We start from the raw sequence: 18,754 nt of genomic DNA on the forward strand, positions 1-18,754 counted from the left end.
GCAACAAATGTAATCACTATGCAAACATGTATGTTCTAATAAAAATGATTTTGAGCAAAAAAAAAGAAAGAATCAAAGCTAAAGGCCCATACCTGCCTATCAAGATGAGGCATCCCTTCCTTACCATGAGTACTGAGCATATTACCACATGTAGAGATACATAGATGACACTCTCTCAGTATCCCACGAAGCCCACAAAACCCAATAGATAGTAGGGATAGTCTGTTCCCAAATTCATAGCATGGTACAGTCCCACACACCACAGAATCCCAGTCCCAGAACCACCTCCAAGACCGTAAGAGCACCAAGAATAAGCTGGCCAAGCAAGGTGGACACGCCAGAGGTGTAGAGATGTGCAGGGGGTGAGGTGAGATGCTCTTCCCTACCTTGGAAATAAGGCGGCCCAAAGGGTACACTAAACCAAACTCCTGGAAAATAATGGTAAGAATAGTAACTTTGGACAGAATTATGTGACTCTGAAATTGAATATAGGGTCAGAGAGATGGCTCAGTAGAATAAGCGCTTGCCTGGGAAGAGCAAGGGCATGAGTTCAATACCCGGTTCCACAAAAGAGAGAGAGAGAGAGAGAGAGAGAGAGAGAGAGAGAGAGATTGAATATATACACAATACTACACTGTATTAAGGAAATATAAGCCTTTTCTTTTGCTCCTCTTCTCATGCATTGATTTTTAAAGTATTTGAATTATTAGAAATTGCTGAGTAAATAAACCTACATACTATGCAATGCATTGAACTTTCATAAATGAGTCTTATATTTTGTTTTTATTTTATTTACAATGAGTTGCTAATTTTTAATCTGGGGGAAATGACAAAAACTTGAACTTTGAAATTTTTAGAGAAATTTGCTTATCTAAAATAAAACCTACATAGTATTGAAACATACACCTAGGCAAAAAGAACAAAACAAATGATTGAAGTTCAAGGTATGTAAAGGGTTAAACTGAAAATAATTTAATTCCTCTTTGAAATATATAAAGTTGTGAAAAGACATTTTAATGATTTACCTATTTTAATTGATTAAATTTATATTTCTTTTAAAATGTATTTGGTTGTTACAGGGTCTCACTACCCAGCTCAGACTCATGGTGATCCTCCTGCTTTCAGCCTGTCCAGGGCTGGGATTACAGACATGTGCCACCACGCTCGGTCACAGTGACTGGCTCAGCCTCATTGGCTGGCTCAGCATGCCCAGGGCTGCAGCCAGGGCTGGTACAGCATGTAGTACCCGGGAAAGAACCACAGTCCCGGTGCTTGCTTAAGCTTGCCTAGCAAGTACTTTAGTCCACTGAACGTTTTTACCATGACAAAATAATTGTTTATTTTATGAAAGCTAAGCTTGGTGAAGTTTCTAAAAAGCAATATTAAAATTTCTTTCATGAATTTTAATTTATAAAGTATTGATAATACATTGTAAGTGGAGCTAAAAGACCATAGGTGTGAAGTTCTTTGGATGGAACTATCTGACCATTTTTTATAACATGGAGCAGAATACTGAACAGCTTTGCTCTAGTAATTTTTGCACTGAGCTTGTCAAATGCTTAATTGCCACTGAGAGTATTTCCTCAGTAAAATGGTGCCCACAAGGAAGAGTAAATGAAGCTGTGACAACATCTAATTGTTTAATGTAGAATGCAAATTTTAATATTTCAGACTCTTTCTGAAAACAATGGAATATTAAAATCATTCATAAAATATGTTCTTTTAAAACACCAGTGTTGAGCCAGGCATGGTCGGGAGCACCTAGGAAGCCCTCGGGAGGCTGAGTCAGGAGGATTGCCAGGAGTTCCATGCCAGCCTAGGCTATAGTGTAAGTTTAAGTCCAGCCTGAACTACATAATGAGACTCAGTCTCAACAAACAAACAAACAAAAAACACCACTGGAATAGTGTAAGAAGGAGATACAACAAAGAAAATAAAGTTTAGTAACTACATTCAAATGATCATTACACAATTGTGATTCAAAAATTAAGCCATAGAAGTTTTCTCTGTTTTAATGTACAGAAATGTATTACTTAATTTTTTTTTTTTTTCTTTTGTGGAACTGGGGATTGAACTCAGGCCCTTGCGCTTGCCAGGGAAACGTTTATTCCACTGAGCCATCTCCCCAGCTCCCTGCATTAATTACATTTTTAAAAATAAATTTTACTTTTGAAAATAGGCCTTCACCCTTTTTATCTTTTGACACAGCAACCACACTGGAAATAGAATAACCATTTGTCTATATTGCGGGTTTTTATCCAGAACAAAAGTTAGAAATGAAACACAATGTAACAGCACAGGGAGGAAGCCAGAAGGAGACTTTCTTGCAGTGTTAAAATGCTTGTACTATGTAGTAACTTACTTCCCATTTCTATATTATGTTCCACATACAGAACTGAGATCCTGCTGTTTTTGGTGAGGGACAATTATGGTCGAGAGAAATAAAGTGGTAAGCCTGTAGCCCACGCACTGGGAACTTCTGAGAGCAAGCGCTCCATCTGAGCTTCCCCGTGGCTCCCGGCACACGTGCTGCTCCTGCATCTGTCAAAGCATCAGCTGGTCCAACTGTTCTTTCTTCCACCTCCAAACCCAGCCAAGGCAGCACCAGCAACTGAGGTCAGACCTGGGGGCTGAAGCGAGTGAAGCATTTTATATTTATATCCACAGACACACACTCTGCTCTATGTTCCAGTGACTTCAGGGGACTTTCCACAAAGCGCGGGTGTCCCGTGTCTAGTTTGAGGTAATTCTGCCTGGCCCGGTGAGATCTCTGGATACAAATCACTGGGGTGAAGGGTTGTGTTCTGGGATTTATAGACTGATGCTCAATAACTCTTCCCTTTCTCCTGTGCCTCCTGCCCAGTAGGGTACTAACCTATGTGTCGCACTTTTGGTAGTGTTTTGTTTTGCTTTCCTCTCTTTTTAATTGCTTGGTCTAAGGTCGAGGAGGCACAGAGTGGAGTGATCTCAAGACTTCTAGCTTGGGCAGGGTTGTGGCTTCCGTGGATAACTATTCTGATTGGCTTACTGGGAGCTATGTATATGTGACATAAACAAAACCCCGAGGTGAATAACAGGCACAAAAATCACTGCCCTACACAACTTGTCTTGACTTTGAAATTTGATGGAGAAATAAAGTTTTGTGTCTAGACAAAAGAGGAGTGTCAGTGAGGACAAGAGAGACCTAATCAATGACAAGAAATTGTAGGAAATACCCAATTCGACAGTGCGGGGAGCAAGCTGAGGGTGGATGGCATACACGGCATTGGGTTTGGTTCAAGGAATAGAGTCATGAAAAAATTGGTTGCATTCCTCTCTTCAGAGAACTTACAATGAAAAGACAAATTTCACTGAATTAAATGAGTGAGAGTTATGTTGCTTATTTAAAATCCTAGCTGCATAGTATGGAATATAGACTCTCTCTCTCTCTCTCTCTCTCTCTCTCTCTCTCTCTCTCTCTCATCACTTTCCCACAAACCTGTGTGTGTTGAAAAGAGCTAAAGACATTAGAATAAATTCAAAGAAAAGAGAAAACAAGTTTTTCCCTTCATTGCTGCTTGTGGAGGGCAGCATCTATAAAAAAAGAGGTATTTGCCTACTTTGTATCCTCCAGCTAGCACAAAAAATATAAACAAATTAAAAGAAATAAAATATAGATAATAAATGGGATAAAGTGATGGGGGAGGGAGAACCAAGGGGAGGGGAGGGGACGGAAAAAGAACGGGGGTAGGGATTTGGCCTACGTGAGTCAGCCACACCAAGTCATGGAACCATCATGTACTGCTAAAGTGTGCTGATAAAAATAAGAATTAAAAGAGGAAAAATAATTTTAAAAGCAGGTGATTCAATTAAATTAACTTAAAGTATATTATGATTATTTTGGAGGAGACTGATAAACTATCCACCTTGTAGTCATAGGACAATCTTTCTCAAGAATGACTTTCTTCAGTTTGCACTGTAGCAATGTCCCCAGCAAGGAGTCTGCATCCACCCTCTCAGACACTCAGAAGGTGGATCTGGATCACTAAAGGGTGAAGCTATAGTCACGTTCCCTCCTTGCTAGTGACGGGCTTGGGGTGGTAGGTGACCCAGTTCTGGCCACTAAAAATTGGAAGAAAATATGTCAAGATATTCCAAATAAAAGAGGTTGAGAATTAAGGTTAACAAGCCAGTTTCATCTTATGTTTAAATAGATTAAATAACTTACTATATGGCTTTGGGCATATCATTTAACATTTGTACCTTGAAGTTTCTGCATCATATTTAAATATATTAGGCATTCTTGGACTGCCCAATAAATAGGACAATTCTTACTATTATAGAAAGTAATGCATGTAAAAAATGTACAATTCCAAATAAACAAAATTTGCAGATGATTATTATGAATTGCTAATTATTTTGAAATCTTCCATTTAACAACTGAAACATATGATATCACAAAAACCTGCTAAAAAGGTGACACTAACAAAATATAGCTCTAGGGCTATGGATATAGCTTGGTGGTCTGAACAGTCTCCTGGCATGAGCAAGGACCCAGGTTCAATCCCTGGTAGTGCACAACATGCAGGCCCTGGAACCCCAGGCACTCTGTGGCAGCCAGTGAAACTGAGTGTGGTGATGCACATCGTAATCCCAGCTCTGGGGAGTCTGAGACAAGAGGATCACTATGAGGCTGAGCCATAGTGAGACCCTGAACCAAATAAATAAATAAATAAATATATAAGAAGAAGACATAGTTCTTACTTCAAGTCATTTCAGGTCAACATAACAGTGTGTGAAAGATTTTCTGTGACTATTCACATGCAAATGCATGTTTAGTTTCTTAATTAATTTATTTCAAAATCCATTGTAGAATTTCAGAATTCCAAAGGTAATTCAGATCTATTATATCATATTTCTTAAACTAAATTGAGAATTTTACCACTAATTCTTGATATCATAGTGGTAGATGCAATACAGTTTCAAATGTCTTACATTGTATTCCTCAGAAAACATTCATTTGGTTATTTAAAAAAAAACATACAGACAAAAGTCATAATAATCACTGAGTACACATTATGCATATTTAAGAAAGGTTAATACTGAGGCATGATTTCTTGAAATATAGTTTTTGAATACATAAAATGACACCTGGAGTTCCACTGACATTGTCATAAAAGGTTGGGTTACTTTAATGTGCTGTTTTAGCCTTGGTTGTTCACCGCCAACACAACTTCACATCTCAATTTTCTCGAGCTAGGAATCTGACCGCGGGTGTATACTTGATCGAGTTGCGGTGCAGGTCCCAACCAAGGGTGCAGATTGCAAGCTTCTCCCTAGACCCTGCCCGGAGGGAGGAACCAGAACTTCCCCGGGCTCTTCTCATAGAGATCCTGATACCCCATGGTGGGCTCTGGCTTCAGAACCTCACCACTTCCTGAAGTCTCAGCCCTTAATACAATTATACTGCGTTTAGGACTTCAGTATATGCATTGTGCGAAGAAACATGAAGTTGATTGTAGCATCCTTTCTAAGTCATGTTTTGTGGTGTGTATGTGTTCATTTTTAGATCATATTTTATATCTTTTTAGATACCTCTAATACTTGAGGCATTAACCTTTCATAATCCATAGCTCCCATGATACCATTTTTCAAAGAGACTGAACTATATTTCTCTCTCAAAAAACAGTTTACAGGAGGTAGCAGGCCCAGGCTAGATGGTCAGCTTTGAGACCAAGACTTTGTTGTTTCACGATTTCCTAAGGCAGCAGAGATAGAAACGTCATAGGAGGATTGTTTATGTCACTGTTATCCTTCTGGGTGTCTGAAATGACACTCTATTTAAAACTATAGACATACCTGAGGCAAATTTTCTTGAAATACTTGAACAAAATCAACATCAGTATATATTCACTGCAGAAACAGATAAGGCTCCAGCTGTTTTTTTTTTTTTTTTTTTTTTTTTTTTTTTTTTTTAATGTATTTAGGACAGGGTCTACAGGGTCTCACTACATAGATTGGACTTGTAATGATCCTCTTGTTTCAGCCTCCTAAGTATTGGGATTACAGGCGATCACCACCACGCCCAATATCAGTCACCATCTCAGTGTGATCCAGGGATGGGGCTGGCATGCTGGGGATTGAACCCTGATCCCTGCCTAAGCAGGCGCTTTATTTTTTTTTTTTTTTTTTTTGAGTGGTACCAGGGATTGAACTCAGAACCTTGTGCTTGCAAAGCAAGCACTTATTGCACTAAGCTATCTCACCAGGCCCTAAGAAGGCACTTTAATCCACTGAACTATCTGGCTGACCCTCCAGCTGTCTTAAAGTTGGATAATGAAAAGATTAGCAAAAATGTAAAAGTGCTTTTTTTAAGTCAATTTTGTTTTATACTTTGTTAAAAAATGTTAATGTGAATGTTCATTATGGTTAAATTTTGCCAATTGATCCATTTTGAGCATTTACATTAACATAAATGAAAATTCTTTGGGGCCCTAAATAATAAGATCCGGTTTGGTCTAGTTGGTGGCCATACCAGGCTGCAACTGTTTTACTGTGCAAAAAGGGATAAGAATTTGATCAAACAGCTAGCAGTGCAATGCAGTATCGGGGCGATCAGTGTGCATGGCTTGTGTGTTCAGAATTTCCACAAATGACATAATTCTGGCTGCATCTTTCTCCATATCTCTCATAACTTGAGACCAGAATGTCGAGTGAAATAAATCAGATGTATAAGCTTAGGTATTACATGGTTTCTCTCCTATGTCAAATTAAAAGTAAAGAGCAAAAAAAAAAAAAAATAGATATATAATAGGAAGTAGGGAGACGCATCTTTCTCAGGTAGGAAGGGGATCGAGAAAGGAAGGGAAGGGGAAAGAAAGTGATGAAAACAATTAAGATCTTATGCACAGGTGACAACTCCACACAAGGAATGTAAGCACTGTAACTCCAAACATGTACTAATAAAATAAATATTTAAAAATCTTATATTTTCATGATGTATACACGCTAACCCATTGATCTAGCTCATTGGTTTTAGTTGTTAAACACTATCGTACTCCAAGACTATACTGCAATTTATGTAATTGGTATCTATGTTGATTTTCAATTATTCACTCTTAAAAGCAACGCTATAATAAATATCCTTTGCACAACTCCTTGTAACATGAAAATTCCTCCAGAGAATTAAAAATAAATTTCCTTTATAAGACATCCTTGACTCTCAAGATTCTTAAATATTGTTCAAATTTTCTCCAGTGTGATAAAGAAGTCTTCACATAAGAGAGACTGAAAAAAATTTTTTCCTCTCTGCTTGCTTTTTGACATTATAAAACTTTCTAATTATGTCAATAAAGAGAAAGGATAATTGAAAGCTACTGTTGTTTCATCTGCAGCTCTCTTTTTAGAAAGTAGGATAGTTACTGTGGTAGCAAGCAAAAGAATTCCTGATAACAGTGATTACATAATTCAGATTTACGCTCTTCACATGCAGTGTGGAGTTAGGTAGTTGCTAGCTTGGTTTTGTAGGTCATTAATGTAATCAAGAAAATCAGGCTCAGCCATCTGTTTGCTGCATTCTCCTAACTATGTTGTCTTTTCTCCCTCCTAGGCTTTCAAGGTGATTGCTGCTGTATCATTTACATTTTCAACGGAGAAGAGGTGTGTGAGTGTGGTGGGGGGACGTAGCTCCTACATTGTCCTCCTGAGTCTTCTCCATTTCATTGTAAAAGAAAAGATCCACCATCCTCACCAAAGCAGAAAAGCCCTAAAAAAGATAGGGCGTGTCTCTGCTTCTCTTCCCAGTCCAAATGTGACTGTTCAGGATCTTCATCCTCCAGTGACTGTAGGATGAATTTGCCACTTCCATTGAAACATTTCTTTCCCATTCGATTAGAATGATATTTTTCTTATATATATTTTAGGGAAGAGTCTACAGGGTGTTCAGGGTCTCACTACCAGATTGGACTCGTAGTGATCCGCCTGTTTACAGCCCCCCAAGAGCTGGGTTTACAGGCGTGTGCCACCATGCCCAGTCTCAATTGCAGTCTCATGCACCCCAGAGGCGGGGCCAGTACAGCAGGCCTGGAGATTGAACCCCGAGCCCCTGTGCCTGCTTGCAGGTGCTTTAGATATTCTTCTTGTATTTGGGATAAATTGATAGTTTTACAATGTTATAAAAACTCAATGGTTTGATTTTAATCATTAAATTCATTTGGCAATCTCTGCTTCTTAAATGAAGCATTTAATCTCATCACATTTAATATGATTATGGATACAATTGTGTTTAACTGTCTTGGTCATTTTTTCTAGATATTTCTTAGTATTTTTAATCCTTCCTTTTAGGTACATGAAGTATTGATAATAAAACCTAGAATACATTTTTACATTAGCACTAAAAGAAATGGTAATAAGTCATTCAGAAGAAAGAAAGATTATGCCAGATGAAAGTCTAGACATTCAGAAAAGACTATAAGCATCAGGAAACATGCACATTTAAGAAAAAACATGAAGGATCTTTATTCAATTATATTATGTAACTACAAATGTAGGTCAAAGAATGTACTCAAAAGCATATTATATATATGTATTTATTGATACTCATAACATATTATAGAAATACAATAATATCTACTTTTATTTATGGCAAGATCTGCCTTCTGTTACTCTATCTATCAGGCATGGATCTAGGGTAGTTCTCTTGTATCTTAGAAACGACATAATGAATTTTGGTGATTTTGTACTTATGAGCTTCCAACGCAACTGCCATCTTTGAAGTGCGTGTAAATTCTTCTGTTTGTTAAGAGAATTTATTTTTTGCATTCTAGCCCAAAGAAAGATCTACCATTCATTTCAATAATTGTTAAATTACAATTTGATCCATAATTTATTTTGAAGTGTGATTTTTTTTGCTAGTGTAGGAAGATTTTGATGTCCATTATAATGACTTCTAGTTTCATTGATTTGCCTATGCTACTGCTTAAAGTTCAGGAAGTATAATTTTGAAGTAGATGTTACTTGTTATTATGGTCTGTAAATCTGGAGGTGTTGCTTCTCATTTTATCTACAAAGATATCCTCTGCCTAAAAATGAAGATCACACAGAACTAAGAACTAAAGAAAGACCAAGGTGTAGTCGCTTTAGCCTATGAGACAAATTCTTTGCTTCTAGTATGCTACATGGGCCTTCAAGTTGTGTGAGTTTAGTTTCCATTATTTTTTCTCAAGCCAATTCTAGTTGAAGATCTATTGTTCTATACAAACACTAATATGGAGAGAATAGAGCTCACTTTTGGGTATATTAAGTTGGCATTAGGCTAGAACACAACCTAGCTCAGCGAAGAGATGTACATTCAGGTCAGAATATCAAGAGTTTAAGGCCTTAGACCTGAGGCTTGCCAGTCAGGGCTCCGTGTTATGTTGGTGCCTCAGTAAAGTTCTCCATGTTCTGAAATCATGAGCCCCTTTTCCTATGGAAACTGTGCATTGTCTTGTACTTTTTTTTTGCTACTCAGAAACATTTGTTCTAAGCAGAATGCCACTTGCAGTGGCTCTTTTGGGCACTACCCTGAAAACGATGATATATTGCTTTCAACTTGTTATCACCAAGACAAGAGATAGTAGTCTGGGTTTGGTGGCTGTGTTCTTAATTTCCCTGGCTGTTGTAAATATTTTGCAAACGCTATTTGCTTGCCATAGTTACCAGGGAAGTGGTGCACATAAATTTTAGGTGGCAGTATGCTAACACCTGATTGTGCATGTGCCAAAAGTAGCCTTGCTGCTTGCAACCTGCAGCATTCCCTGAAAAAAAAAAAAAAAAAAAAAAAACCCACAGGATGGTATGTGCTATATTATTTGATATTTTCAATTAAACTCCTTCCAGAGACAGAAAGATGGTCTTCCAGAATCATTTTCTTTTTCTCAGGAGGAATGTGTGTAGAAAGACCCTGTGATCAAGTCATTTCCTTTGTGGTGGGTTTTCTACATCCTATGTGTTTTCTATTACTTTGCTTGCTGGTCTTTTTAAGCCCTCATTTTTACTTATATTGCTAGTAGCTTACCATCGTAGATCTTTGTCATGGATCTTTTTAAAGATTACTTGAGAAATTATGCAAACTGACGGGAGAGACTTTTCAATAACACCCTAGTGTGAGTGACATTTCCTTTTTGTCACCAATGACCAGCTAAGTATAAAAGAAGTTGGGTTATTTCCCCAAGGCTACATAGATCATTGGTTTCTGGGCTCACACTTCCACTACAACACTCTACATGCTTGGAGTTGTAAAGAAGTTTGGATCAGTGACACCACTGTTCAATGCAGCTGCATGGGCCGCAGTGGGCAAACTATGCCGCAAGAAACCCAAAATTCCATGGTTAGTAGAAGTGAAGATTATTTTCCTACTATATAGAATTCAAGGCATTCAAGGTATGTGATCTCGTATGCAGCCTCCAGGAACCTGGGTTCAGTACAGCATGGGTCTCCATGGTGCTGTTATTACTGACGTCTTTCCTTTGGCTGGAACGGAAAAGAGCAGAGCAGAGCAGAGGATCACCTTCTGAAAGGCTGTGGGCTGGGCTGGAAGTGACACACTTGACCTCTGCCTGTTTTTCATTTGCCAGAACTCGATCACACGGTCACTTCTGAGAGGTGGAAAATATGGTCCAGTTATGTGGCAGAGGCAGAAAAGAAAGTTGTTTGAGGCACCTGTGTCTGCTATTGCACATCAAACTCTATTCTGGCAGATTTGTACAGATTAAATCTTTTAAAGTATTGATTTTCTTTTTTTTTTGACAGTATCATGGATCAAACTCAGGACCTTGTACCTGCCAGGCAGGTGCTTATGCCACTGAGCTATATCCTCAGCTCCTGAATATTTTAAAATTGGTAAGTACATTTTGAAAAGAAATATAGCATATACATGCTTCCCAATCTTTCTGAGCCTTAGATAGAATCAGGTACAATTAAATTCAGCTCTACAAAGAAATGCTGGCCTAAAGAAGTAAAACTGTATTTCACTTTCTCTTTTATTATGCAAAAGTAGCTGAGAATTAAGCTTGCAATTAAGTTTCAGGGCTTGTATAGTATTTCCTCAGCATGAGAAATCTAGATTCTGGCACTGGTTTCATATTCAAGATTGTGTCAAGGTTCAAGTTGGCCACTAAAGTTCTCATGTTCTATCCATGGTCAAGGTGAGAAAAAGAAAGGAAAATGGAAAGTGAGGGCTTTCCCTACCTATTGGTCCTATTTCCTTTCTAGAAACTTTCAAGAAATTGCTCTCTACTTCCGCTTTTAAGGGCCCGCCAAATAGCTCAGTGGATTAAAGCACCCGCAAGCAGGTGCAGGGGCCAGAGGTTCAATCCCCAGGCCTGCTGTACTGGCCCTGCCCCACCAGCCCTGCCCTAGGGTGCACTGAGATGGCAATTGAGACTGGACTTGATGGCATGCACCTGTAATCCCAGCTCTTGGGTGGCTGTAAACAGGCAGATCACTACAAGTCCGATCTAGTAGTGAGACCTGAACACCCTGTAGACCCTTCCCTAAAATACAAATACAAATGATAATAAATAATAAATAATAATAATAATAATAATAATCCAATGGCAATGGAATACCCATCTCTAACAAAACTAAACAAAAAAAGGGGATACAAATGAAGGACCATATTGTATCTGTATATACAAAATAATTAGGATAGATATACAGCTACTTTCTCTTAATTCAATGAGAAGAAAGATTTTTACCAAGAGTGTTTGGAGAGGATAGCATGTCTGTGTCTTGTACTATGAATGACCAATATGAGGACAGCAATACGCAATGTAATTAATTATTGAAACTGTCCTACTGATCGATTTTGAAACTGTCTCATTGCTATTTGTTTCTCAATAAAATTAATAAAATAAAATACAAAAAAAGATGAAGAATGTCACTTCTATGATTACATAACTTGGTGTTAAACTCTCTACTGTTAGCAAACTCATAGGAAAGATTGCCTTTGTTAGTTTAATGAAGTAAACATCTACGTTAGACCTGTGAGGGCTTCTAGGGGGTAAAGGCACTTCCCTACCTTGCAGCCGAAAGGGAACGTGTCCTCAGCACTGTAGGCAAGAGCAAGGGAATCTGACCCACCACCCAAGCGAGACAGCAGTCGTTCCTTTCCAGGCAAGGCCTAGGTGAAGAAGGCCACTCATGGAGCACTTGAATTTAGCTTTGTGAAAATGCACATCAGCCATGAAGAGGTTTACTACCTCTGGAAGCTACAGGATGATAAATGTGTGCTTGCTAAATTTATGATGGCTTATTATTATGTCTCATATTATTATATTTATTATTTAGTTTATTATTTATTATGTAGCAATAGATAATTAAATATGACTTGACACATGAATAACAGTCAAATGAACAGTAATTATTTGAAATTTGAAGTTAAAAAGTAAACATGAAATTAGAATGCCATTTAAGAGTGTTTTATCTTTGTTATATTCCAAAAGATTTTTTTTTTTTTTTTTTTTTGTGGAACAGGGGATTGATCTCAGGCCCTTGCACTTGCTAGGGAAGTGCTTATTTCTCTGAGCCTTCTCCCTAGTCCCAAGATTTAACTTTCTATACCCCAGGTATTCTATTAGTATATTGTTCACTCATTCTTATGTTTTACCCTCTATTTCTGAGCCTGAAATTACTGTCAGTTCTTTTAGAAGAATTTTGGGTATACTAACTTAATGGAGATTTTCCCATTAAACTGACTGGATTAATTTATATTTCCTTTGTGTTTCTACAACAACTACCTTTTATTTTCATCAAAACTATTATCACATATTATCACATTGAGCTGGTCAGATATCTTAGCAGATTAAAGCATCTGCTTAGTTAGATGGAGGGACTGGGGATTCAATCCCCAGCCTGCTTTGCCGGCCCCACCCCAGGGGTGCACTGAGGCAGTGAATGGGACTGGGCATGGTGGCAAGTGCCTATAATCCCAGATCTTGGGAGACTGAAAACAAGAGGATCACTATGAGTCCTGTAGACCCTGTACTAAATACGTAAAACACTATTATTACATTATAATATCATGAGTTATATTGTATTTTCTATGTTTGTGTTTAGCTACTTTAAAAACAAAATATTTCAATTCTAATCATGTAATTTTAAATAGATTTAATAATTTAAGGATTCTCTATACATAGATACTCAGTTTTTGCCCAAAGAGCTAAGGTTCATAGTTTGCCAGATTTCTGGTCTATCACACCTAGCCTGGCTTCTCTAGAAAACAGCATCTTTATATAGGATGGGGAAGGTAGGTTAAGTAGTGCATCTTGATTTAACAACTGATATGTTGAGAGACATCGGATGAAGTGTTTCTCTTTAATTAAAATATCACTGGTTCTAAACAGGATATGACAGGGCACATAGTCCTCCTGTTATTGAAGGCCAAAGCAGCAATACAGCAAGTTCTAGCCCAGACTGAGAAACTTCATGAGGTAGCAAGAACCTCTTTCTCAAAAACAAACAAAAAACAACAACAAAGAACAAACAAAAACAAAAAACCAACCTGAGTACCTACTTTAGAGTAGAGCCGCTGGGTTCAAACCCCAGCCCTTTTCTTTTAGGAGAGAGAGAGAGAGAGAGAGAGAGAGAGAGAGAGAGAGAGAGAGAGACAAGACAGAGAGACAGAAGACAGAGAGAGAGAGACAGCGACAGAGATAGAGACTAAGATAGAGACAGCAACAGAAAGAGAGAGAGAGAGAGAGAGAGAGAGACAGAGAGAGACAGAGAGAGACAGAGAGACAGAGAGAGACAGAGAGAGACAGAGAGAGACAGAGAGAAACACAGAGGCAAAACAACACAAAGATGACTGGTTCTCTCTTCTTCCCAGTGAGGCAACATGCTGTCATCTGAAGATGAAAGTTTCTTCCCAGTTAATTGTCTCCATGTACCTCTGAGTCCCAATTCCAAGATAGGCAGGTTCTCGCCAAAGAGATTCCAGCAACAGCTGCATCGCTTAGGCGTGATGGTGCGGGACACCGTCACCACGCCATTGCTTTTAGGCCCACATGTGCCATGTGGAAGGTGCTGCTTCACCATGTCCTAGAAGTTTTCTAGGGTTTTTGGCCCCTCCATGTCTGTGATGGTCAATGTGCATTGGCCTGGGATCTGCCAAGAGGATTAGCTCACGCTGAGTGTATCTGATTTGGCTGTAGAGGCATGACCTTGGGCTCTGTCGCTGGCCCATGCTGCTTTCTCCTGAACACAGTTCCTACACTGCGTTTCCTGGGCAACATGAATTAAATGGCTTTGTTCCATCGCACCCTTCCACCATCATGTTCCTGTCTCAGAGTCAGCCAACCACGGAGCGATTGCTCTGAATCCAGGAGCAAAATTAAGCTCTGCTTGTTTGAATGGCGAGTGTTGGCTAATGGCCTAGACAATGGGAATGCCCACACATGCAATTTTTAAAAGGAGGCACAAAAATCAGAGGGAGCAGGGAGGTACAGCAGTAAGGAGAGAAAACAAAGAATCAAGATGTGTTATAGACATAGACGAACCCCCCAATAAATGTGATCATGATATACTGCAAAAATGTAGTAATAAAAAGGCACATTGTAGACCTCTTCATGTTCTTAGTTTTTCTCTCCTAGTGGAGTGTTTTTAATAACTTTTGATCGCTAACACTAAGTTTCAGTATCTTATAGTAAAAGAGAAAAACTAAAACTATTGGTATCCAACCCAATCCTTCCTGCTTCCTTCTCACTTCTTTTCCTTAAAATTCCTTGCATTTCCCCCCCCCCCTTTTTCTGAGTTGGAACCAAATCTCAAGGTATTGACCACCACATCATTTTCTCCATTCTATACTTTCAAGTTTCTGAGGCTTCTTGTGATGTTTGTGGGAGTTAAACGAATATGAAAATTCAACCATGTTTCCATCTAAGCAGGAATTTTGAGGCATCAAAAGAAGAAAAATTTCCAGACAAATAATCAACAGAAAGAAAGAAGTGAGTCTCCAAAAGTCAGAAGTGATGAATTATTAGAAACACTTGAAAACTTTGCTATAGAAAAGCATATCTCATACATACATATACATATATATGTATATATATTCACAAGCAAGCAAATGCATGAACACAACTGAAAGACTAATGGACAGATTTACACAAAGCCAGTGGGAATTGTAGTGTCCCAAAATAAAATAGCTGCTTAGACAATAAAAAAGAGAAGATCAGTGACTTTGAGGACAAAGCAGTAGAAGCTCCACTGGACTATAAAGACAAGAGGATTGGAAAATTCTGGAATATTAATAGTGTGTGTGATAAGATAAAGTAAACAAGAACCGGTGTAAGTTTTTGAGTGTGTGTGAGGTAGTGGCAAGAAATATTTGAAGAAGTTATAGCAAAAGTCTTCCAATTTTTGTGGTGTCTTTAAAAGTTTATGTGTAGTCATCTGTCCAAAGCCTGGTGTGCTCAGAGGTGGAATTTCCGAAAGGTGATGTAGTCATAGAGCCTTTATAGCAAAGTGTGGTGCTAGGAGGTAGAGGCCACTCAGCAGAGTGACATCCCTGACGGTGTAACTGGGCAGAATTCACCTCCTGCCGTCATTTCCCTTCCCACCCTGCCTTCTGGCCATGATGAAAGCAGGAGCTTCTCCCCTAGAACCCAATCAGACTGAAAAAAACTAATTCCATAAGCATTCAGGAAATGTAACTGATGGACGATTTTAGGATTACTATTTTTAAAAGAACCTCAGTTTTGTTGAAACAGAAATTTGTTCTTTCACATTTCTAGAGTCTACACCATGAAATTAAAGTGTCATGGGGGTCATGGCCAGTCTGGAATGTGCTTGTTCCTTTGTGTCCTTTGGTAGTGGACACAGGCTGTGGGGGTCCCTTGGCTCATGGCTGCACTCTGGCCTCTGCTTCTGTCATGCATAACACTCTCTCTGCGATGTCTTTAAGCTAAAACTTCTCTCTTTTTATGTGGACAGCAGTTCCTGTGGATTAATGCACTCGTTAGTGACCTTACCTTCCCTCCATTAAGCCTGTGAATACTGTTTCCAAATAAGATTATCTTTATAAATATGGGGAATTAGGGCCCATTATATTTTTGAAGGTAAACATAATTCAATTCCTAATGATAAGAACCAGAGTCTTAATATGAAAAGCCCATTATTCAAGAGAAAAGATGTTCCCAGAGTTTTAGCCCAGCTGAACTAAAGGAATTCTTCTTAACTTTTTTGTATTAAGGAGAAGAAAAACAATAATAGGCCATAATCAGAAGGTCTTATTAGGGTTTCAGAAGAGTAGGTCAGAAATGCTTCAGTCAGGAAAGCAAATATGAGATGGAGAACAGCCCCTGGAGAAGCGTTTGTAAGGGTCAGAGCCTTGAGACACAGGCTCAGCCAAAGACTAAGGTCTAATCAAAGGATTACAGAATGCTCTCCCTCCCACACTGCCTACCCCCACACCAATGAGCTCTAGCATAGTCCCATGGATTAAAGCTAAAAGAGCTGCAGGTTGCAGACTTTCTTTGAAGAGAAGTGATTAACAAAACTTAACGTCAAAAACCGAGACAAAAACAAGGGCCCAAAGGAATCTGAATCTTCTGGCACTTCTCGAACTGCAAACACTAAATACAGTCCAATCCCTAGTCAGATTACCCTAAATCCTCAGACTAAAGGCCTGTTTATCTCAGTCTCCATTAGTTAATAAAATATCTCCAGCTATTAAATCAGTGCAACAGGCAAGATAAACAGTCTGAATAGAGAATCAATGGTAGATCTGATCCATCCTCAGCTATGACACAGATACAGAATTTATTACATAGGGAGCTCAAAATAGGTTTGATTAATACGTTAGTGTGTCTAAGGCAAAAATGGACAATAGTCCCAGACATATGGACGATGTGAGCAGAGAGACGAAAACACTAAGCATCAAAAGGAACTTCTAGGAATCAAAAATACTGTGTAAAAGGGAGACAGTTGTTATTTGCTCCAGATGTACAACAGCAATGACACACTCAACCTCTCTCTCTCTTTTTTTAGATGTATTTAGTATAGAGTCTACAGGGTCTCACCCCGCTGATCGTTCTAATAGTAATCCTGTTTTCTGACTCCCAAGCGCTGGGATTACAGGCTTGCACTATCATGCCCAGTCTTAATCACCCTCTCAGCTTGCCCCGGGGGTGGGGCCTGCACAGCACACCCAGATTGAACTCAGTCTCTGCCTCTGCCTAAGCAGATGTTTAATCTGCTCAGCTGGCTGGCCGGCCCTAACACACTCAACTTCTGCAATAGTCTTACTTCAAAATCTTTTGCGACTGTATAATCATAAACTTTGGCAAGTATTTATTGAGTGACATTCTATAAAGTATATAACCATGGCTTTTAAAAAAAGTCGAGATCATGGCAAACAAAGTATGTTCCATTTTTAGAAACCAGATATTTGACAGGATCAATTAGGCCACGCTGACTTCCAGTGTGGGGAGGTCCTGCGGCCTCACTCAGACTGTATTATTGGTAATGAAAGCAGAAAAGTTAAAATCACTTGCTGTCTTTGAGGACTTGTGTGAGAAAATGAATTCATGTATGAGCCACTTTAACACCTTGTTCTTCTAACATTGCATCCACTTGATGTTAAATATTTTCCCAACATGAGCAGAATACATCTTTTTCTTTCAATTTACATACAATATTCACCATGAAATGATGGGAGTAAATCACATTGCAGTAAATATGAAGGGACCCAAACCATGCATTGTATTTTATTTGATTATCATAGAATTAAATAGAAGTCCATAACAAGAAAAGATAATTTGAATATCCCCACATGTTTAGAAGTTAAATAACAGACACCTAAATAAGCCACAGTTTGAAAGGAACTCTTAAGGAAAATTAGAAAATATTTTAAACTGTATGCAATGAAGGCACCATGTAACAATATGTATGTGATTTAAGTAATAGAGAACTTAGAGGGAAATTCCAATTCAAAATGTTTAAAGTACTACATAATATTTTTGAAAAAATCCTAAAAGCAGTTTCTCAATTTGCATGAGAGAATGGAAAAACAAAACAAAACAAAAGCTTCATAGAGAGAACTAAAAATGGAAGGTGGTGACATGAAAAAATCAAGTAACAGCCATCAATGCAAACGTGAATTTGCCTTCAAGAGGGCTGGTAAAATCATCAGCCTTATCAATACTGATCAAAAGAAAGAAACACAAAGGACTGTCAGCAGCAAGGCACACTATGAAGGACAATACGAACACACCTAGATTATGAAAAATTCTAAGGCAATAAATTTAACAATTTAGATGAAATGGAAAAGTTCTACTTAAAAAGACTAGTAACACAAAATGCTAGTGAGGATATAAAGAGAATTTTCTTCCACATTACTGATGAGAAGGAAACACTGGACAATATATATATTTTTGGTATGGAGTCTCACTAAGCAGCTTGAATGCATAGTGATTCTCTTGTCTCAGCTTCCCTGGCACTGGGATTATAGACGTGTGCTAACACCCCCGGAATTGGAGCCTGCACTGCACACCCAAGGTTCCAGGGTCTGCATGGCCTGTAGTGATGGGATCTAACCTAGGTCCTTACATTTGCCAGGCAGGCTGCTGATGCTGCTGAGCTATCTCCCCAGCCCCTAGTCTCAGTGTTCCTTGTTCATTTCTCTGATAAGTAATGCTTCCGATTGTCTTTCCGTGTGTTTATTGAACGTCTTCTTCTTAAATCATCTTCTCTCCTGTTTTGCCAGTTTTCCTATAGGGCTTTTATTTATTTATTTTTA

This window comes from Octodon degus, unplaced genomic scaffold (assembly GCF_000260255.1).
Source record: "Octodon degus isolate 3935 unplaced genomic scaffold, OctDeg1.0 scaffold00128, whole genome shotgun sequence".
Taxonomy (NCBI): Eukaryota; Metazoa; Chordata; class Mammalia; order Rodentia; family Octodontidae; genus Octodon; species Octodon degus.